Below are 6,292 nucleotides of genomic sequence, written 5' to 3'. Positions count from 1 at the left end.
TTATGTGTTGGAACAGCTATTGTTATATTCGGGATGGTCATATTTTGCCAGTAAACACACGCACTCTATATATGTATATTATATATATATATTAGTTATCGCCATACTAATATGGCATTCTTATAAAAATAAGAAAAAAAAGGACCGCTTATTAGCTCCATGAGGCCATCGCCTTAAGTTAGCTATTTGATACACAAACTGTATCCATATAACCTTCGAAAAGGGAGGTCAGTCGCTCCACACTACTTGGCCGGCAGCTACGACGCGTTTGGGGTATGCCCCTTTTCAATGCAGCGTAGCCAAACCAGTAGGTGTCGCTTCCGACAATCTCTGTTCAAAGGTTTATTTACCTAGCTTCGGTGGAATACATCCACTGTTTTCAATATATATATATATATATAAAGGGAAAGTTTACGAAAATAAACAAAAGACGAAGGCAGGTGGAGTACAAACAAACAAATGTATTAGTATAGCGCTCAGGAATAGAAAAAGTCTTTTACGCTTCGAGCCTACGATCTTCGACAGAAAGATACACAGAAAAAGAGAAAAAAATGCGTGTAGGAACTAACTATCTATCATAATATAATATAATATAATATAATATAAATATTATATAAATATATGCATATATACATACATATATGTACATACCTACATATGTATGTATGTATACATGCATATATGGGTACAGGACATCAAAAACACGCCAACAAAATGAGAAATGAGAACATAAAAAACGAAAACATTCAAATTCCGCCGAGGTCGACTTTGCCTTTCATCCTTTCAGGGTCGATAAATTAAGTACCAGCTGCGTACTGGAGTCGATCTAATCGACCGGTCCCTTCCCCCGAAAATTTCCGTCTTTGTGCCTAGAGTAGAAAAGACTATATGATTTCATATCAAGGCAACGAGCTGGCAGAAACGTTAGCACTCCGGGCGAAATGCTTAGCGGTATTTCGTCTGCCGTTACGTTCTGAGTTCAAATTCCGCCGAGGTCGACTTTGCCTTTCATCCTGTCGGGGTCGATAAATTAAGTACCAGTTAAGCACTGGGGTCGATATAATCGACTTAATACCTATGTCTGTCCATGTTTGTCCCCTCTATGTTCAGCCCCTTGTGGGTAATAAAGAAATAGGTATTTCGTCTGCCGCTACGTTCTGAGTTCAAATTCCGCCGAGGTCGACTTTGCCTTTCATCCTTTCAGGGCCGATAAATTAAGTACCAGTTGCATACTGGGGTCGGCCTAATTAAATGGCCCCCACGCCCAAAACTTCGGGACTTGTGCCTAGAGTAAAAAAGAAAAGAATATATGATTTCATATCAAGTATCTTCAAAAGAAATACATAGACGTATATTTTTATATGATTTCAGTTAATTTGGAGAGTTTGGAAACGCGTGGCTTAGTGGCTAGGGTGTCAGCATTATGATCGTAAGATTGTGGTTTCGATTCCTGGACCGGGTGACGCGTTGTGTTCTTGAGCAAAACACTTCATTTCATGTTGCTCCAGTCCACTCAGCTGGCAAAATATGAGTAACGCTGCGATGGACTGGCGTCCCGTCCATCTGGGGAACACATACGCCATTGAAACCGGGAAACCGGGCCCATGAACCTGGCTAGGCTTTAAAAGGGCGCATTTATTTAGTGGAGGCCAATGGCCCAGTGGTTAGGACAGCGGACTCGCGGTCGGAGGATCACGGTTTCGATTCCCAGACCGGGCGCTGTGTGTGTTTATTGAGCAAAAAACACCTAAAGCTCCACGAGGCTCCGGCAGGAGGTGGTGGCGACCCCTGTTGTACTCTTTCACCCCAACTTTCTCTCACTCTTTCTTCCTGTTTCTTGAGTAACGCTGCGATGGACTAGCGTCCCATCCAGCTAGTGGCGTGGGAACACATACGCTACAGAAACCGGTAAACCGGGCCCATGAGCCTGGCTCGGCTTGAAAAGGGCGCATAAATAAAAAAAAAACTAATTTGGAGAGTCTAGTTGCTTATAGAGAAAATTCATGATTGGAAAGAACGGGTCCCGGTTTCAAATTTTAAGCAGAGACCTGCTACTTTCATTCATGCATGCTTTTCTCGAGTTTCATGCCGTGTACAGTTTCAAACTTTCAAACTTGAAAAATGACGAAAACATCAGTTTAAACAATACGGGAATAAAATATAAACCAACGTATTGAATATCATTTATGCTATTTTCTTCTTATGCTTGCAATCTATATACTCTTTACTCTTTTACTCTTTTACTTGTTTCAGTCATTTGACTGCGGCCATGCTGGAGCACCACCTTTAGTCGAGCAACTCGACCCCGGGACTTATTCTTTTGTAAGCTCAGTACTTATTCTATCGGTCTCTTTTGCCGAACCGCTAAGTAACGGGGACGTAAACACACCAGCATCGGTTGTCAAGCAATGCTAGGGGGACAAACACAGACACACAATCACACATATGCATATATATATATACATATGGCGAGCTGGCAGAAACGGTAGCACGCCGGGCGAAATGCGAAGCCGTATTTCGTCTGCCGCTACGTTCTGAGTTCAAATTCCGCCGAGGTCGACTTTGCCTTTCATCCTTTCGGGGTCGATAAATTAAGTACCAGTTGCATACTGGGGTCGGCCTAATTAAATGGGCTCTCCACGCCCAAAACTTCGGGCCTTGTGCCTAGAGTAAAAAAGAAAAGAATATATGATTTCATATCAAGTATCTTCAAAAGAAATACATAGACGTATATTTTTATATGATTTCAGTTAATTTGGAGAGTTTGGAAACGCGTGGCTTAGTGGCTAGGGTATCAGTATTATGATCGTAAGATTGTGGTTTCGATTCCTAGACCGGTCGACGCGTTGTGTTCTTGAGCAAAACACTTCATTTCCCGTTGCTCCAGTCCACTCAGCTGGCAAAAATGAGTAACGCTGCGATGGATCGGCGTCCCTTCCATCTGGGGAACACATACGCCATTGAAACCGGGAAACCGGGAAACCGGGCCCATGAACCTGGCTAGGATTTAATTGGGCGCATTTATTTAGTGGAGGCCAATGGCCCAGTGGTTAGGACAGCAGACTCGCGGTCGGAGGATCGCGGTTTCGATTCCCAGATCGGGCGCTGTATGTGTTTATTGAGCGAAAACACCTAAAGCTCCATGAGGCTCCGGCAGGGGGTGGTGGCGACACTCCTGTTGTACTCTTTCACCCCAACTTTCTCTCACTCTTTCTTCCTGTTTCTTGAGTAACGCTGCGATGGACTAGCGTCCCGTCCAGCTGGGCGTGGTGGGGCAAATACGCCACAGAAATCGGGAAACCGGGCCCATGAGCCTAGCTAGGCTTGAAAAGGGCGCATAATTAAAGAAGTAATTTGGAGAGTCTAGTTGCTTATCGAGAAAATCATGATTGGAAAGAACGGGTCCCGAGTTCAAATTTTAAGCAGAGACCTGCTACTTTCATTCATGCATGCTTTTCTCGAGTTTCATGCCGTGTATTGTTTCAAACTTTGAACCTTGAAAAATGACGAAAACATCAGTTTAAACAATACGGGAATAAAATTTAAACCAATGTATTGAATATCATTTATGCTATTTTCCTCTTATGCTTGCAATCTATATACTCTTTTACTCTTTTACTTGCTTCAGTCATTTTGACTGCGGCCATGCTGGAGCACCGCCTTTAATCGAGCAACTCGACCCCGGGACTTATTCTTTTGTAAGCCCAGTACTTATTCTATCGGTCTCTTTTGCCGAACCGCTAAGTAATGGGGACATAAACACACCAGCATCGGTTGTCAAGCAATGCTAGGGGGACAAACACAGACACACAAACACACACACGCATATATATATATATACATATGGCGAGCTGGCAGAAACGGTAGCACGCCGGGCGAAATGCGAAGCCGTATTTCGTCTGCCGTTACGTTCTGAGTTCAAATTCCGCCGAGGTCGACTTTGCCTTTCATCCTTTCGGGGTCGATAAATTAAGTACCAGCTACGCACTGGGGTCGAAGTAATTGACTTAATCCGTTTGTTTGTCCTTGTTTGTCCCCTCTGTGTTTAGCCCCTTGTGGGTAGTAAAGAAATATATATATATACATATATACGACGGGCTTCTTTCAGTTTCCGTCTACCAAATCCACTCACAAGGCTTTGGTCGACCCGTGGCTATAGTAGAAGACACTTGCCCAAGGTGTCACGCAGTGGGACTGAACCCGGAACCATGTGGTTGGTAAACAAGCTACTTACCACACAGCCACTCCTGCACCTATATGTATGTATTATGTGTGTGGTGGGGTGCGCGGGTGTATTCATGCTTGCTTGTGTGCTTGTGTTTTGCTGAGACGTTTTCATCTAAGTTTCATAACTTTTTCTCTTTCAGATATCAAACGCTCCTATGTCATATTCGTCTGTTTAAGTGCCTTCACCCAGTTCATATCTAAAATTGTATTCTTCTGCGCCGTTCCGTCATGTTGCCACGTCAAGAAAAAAGTTGTTTTGTTCTTTGTTTTGTCCGTTTTTGAATTAATGGCAGGTAAGATTTCATCATCATTATTATTATTATTATTATTATTATTATTATTTTATTATTATTATTATTATTACTATCATTATTATTATTATTATTATTATTATTATTATTATTATTATTATTATTATTATTATTATTTATATAATTATAATTATTATTATTATTATTATTTTATTATTATTATTATTATTATTATTATTATTATTTATATAATTATAATTAATATTATTATTATTATTATTATTATTATTATTATTATTATTATTATATATTATTATTATTATTATTGAGTGAGAGAGCAGAGCATGCCATCAAAATGACACAGGGGTACAAAATATACGAAGCCCAGTATACCCATTATGACTACATGTCTGATAAAGGTATACCAGGCACGTGCATCACAACCATATGTGCACGATATGGTGATCTCTGATCAATATAAACAGCGCATGGCCTTGCAGGTGGGGCCCAGTTAGAATTTTCTTCAGGTCGAGTAACCCATCCTGCTCAAAATGTCCCAGAATAAGGATTGTTTAAAGATGTTGAACGAAACACCCATGTTTTCAGAGGTGAATTATCCATATCCCAAAGAATTCCCCTCAACACATGTCTACGATGCTCCCCCACTACTTCTGCTTGTGATCAGAGATGCACATATCGTCAGCCACTAAGGGACATGCTCAACTGGTTAAGGTCAAACAACTGACAAGCAAATCCGTGGTATTGAGCAGAATATTTGCTGTAGCCCATCTTTTATACCAAGACAAAACAATGTACATGATAACACTTCCAATCAGTTAAGATCAGAAGCCACGAGAGCCACTGCCTAGTACTGCATTATCATTATCATTATTATTATTATTATTATTATTATTTTTTTTTTTTTTTTTGCATAATGTTGCTTTTTCTTTTCTACTCCGCTTCCAGCTTTCTTGGGAATTATTGGCTGCATCTGCTTCATCGCCCTGGAAGATCTGGGAAATTACCATACGTCAGAGGACAACGCGGAATATCAGTGGTCATTCATGCTGGCATGGATATCCATTGGTCTGTGTTTCGTCGAGTCGTCCATCTTGGTGATCCTCGTCAAAGTCTGTTACGATGAAGTATTTCATAGCGACAAGTTCGACTACTATACAATGTGAGTGATAAACGTTACATTGCGAAGCAAAGGCGATAGCACCGCAAAAACACCAGCGGCACATTGGCACTGTAACACACTATGGCACTCCGGGCACTTCAAAATAATATTATATCAAAATTTTTTTATGGTTATTGTATTTAATTATGCTATGTAAATGATGTTGGCGGTCAGAAAGGAATCAATAAAAAAGGACTGTAAAAGTAAAAACCATGACTGCCCCCACCCCAAACTAACAAAACACTATTGTTAACTAACTAACTTACTAAAAGCAGAAACGATCACCAACCACAAACCTTCAGGCACCAACACAACCGTTCCACTTCTCCATGACGTCTCCCACCACCACCACCACCACAATAAAGAACAACAGCATTACCTTCACCACCACCATTACATAAAAGAACTACAATAAAGTAAAACCACTGTCACAGTTGACTTTTTCATCAGTACCAATGAACCATTGACAAATTCTCATCACTGCAAAAATTCTCTCTTTCGTCTGTCACTTTTACACAGCACACACGCGCGCGCACACACAGACACGGACATAGACAGACACACACACAAACATACACACATACACATGAGTATCATTATACAATGTTCAAAATTGCTCAATGAAGACAAAAAA

General features: G+C 40.8%; 1 long non-coding RNA gene across 1 annotated transcript in view; it reads left to right on the top strand.

Annotated features, from left to right (window-relative positions):
• Positions 1-4,352: 4,352 nt before the first annotated feature.
• LOC115230326 overlaps positions 4,353-6,292 on the top strand; it is a 1,964-nt gene continuing 24 nt past the window's right edge. The window contains exons 1-2 of the long non-coding RNA XR_004997479.1: positions 4,353-4,520; positions 5,445-6,292. The exon at positions 5,445-6,292 is cut by the window's right edge and continues 24 nt beyond it. This is a non-coding gene — a long non-coding RNA (uncharacterized LOC115230326). The remainder of the gene's footprint in view (positions 4,521-5,444) is intronic.

Source organism: Octopus sinensis, unplaced genomic scaffold (assembly GCF_006345805.1).
Source record: "Octopus sinensis unplaced genomic scaffold, ASM634580v1 Contig15342, whole genome shotgun sequence".
Lineage (NCBI taxonomy): Eukaryota > Metazoa > Mollusca > Cephalopoda > Octopoda > Octopodidae > Octopus > Octopus sinensis.
The sequence above is the reverse complement of the archived record's forward strand: the minus strand, read 5'-3'. Positions and strand labels throughout refer to the sequence as shown.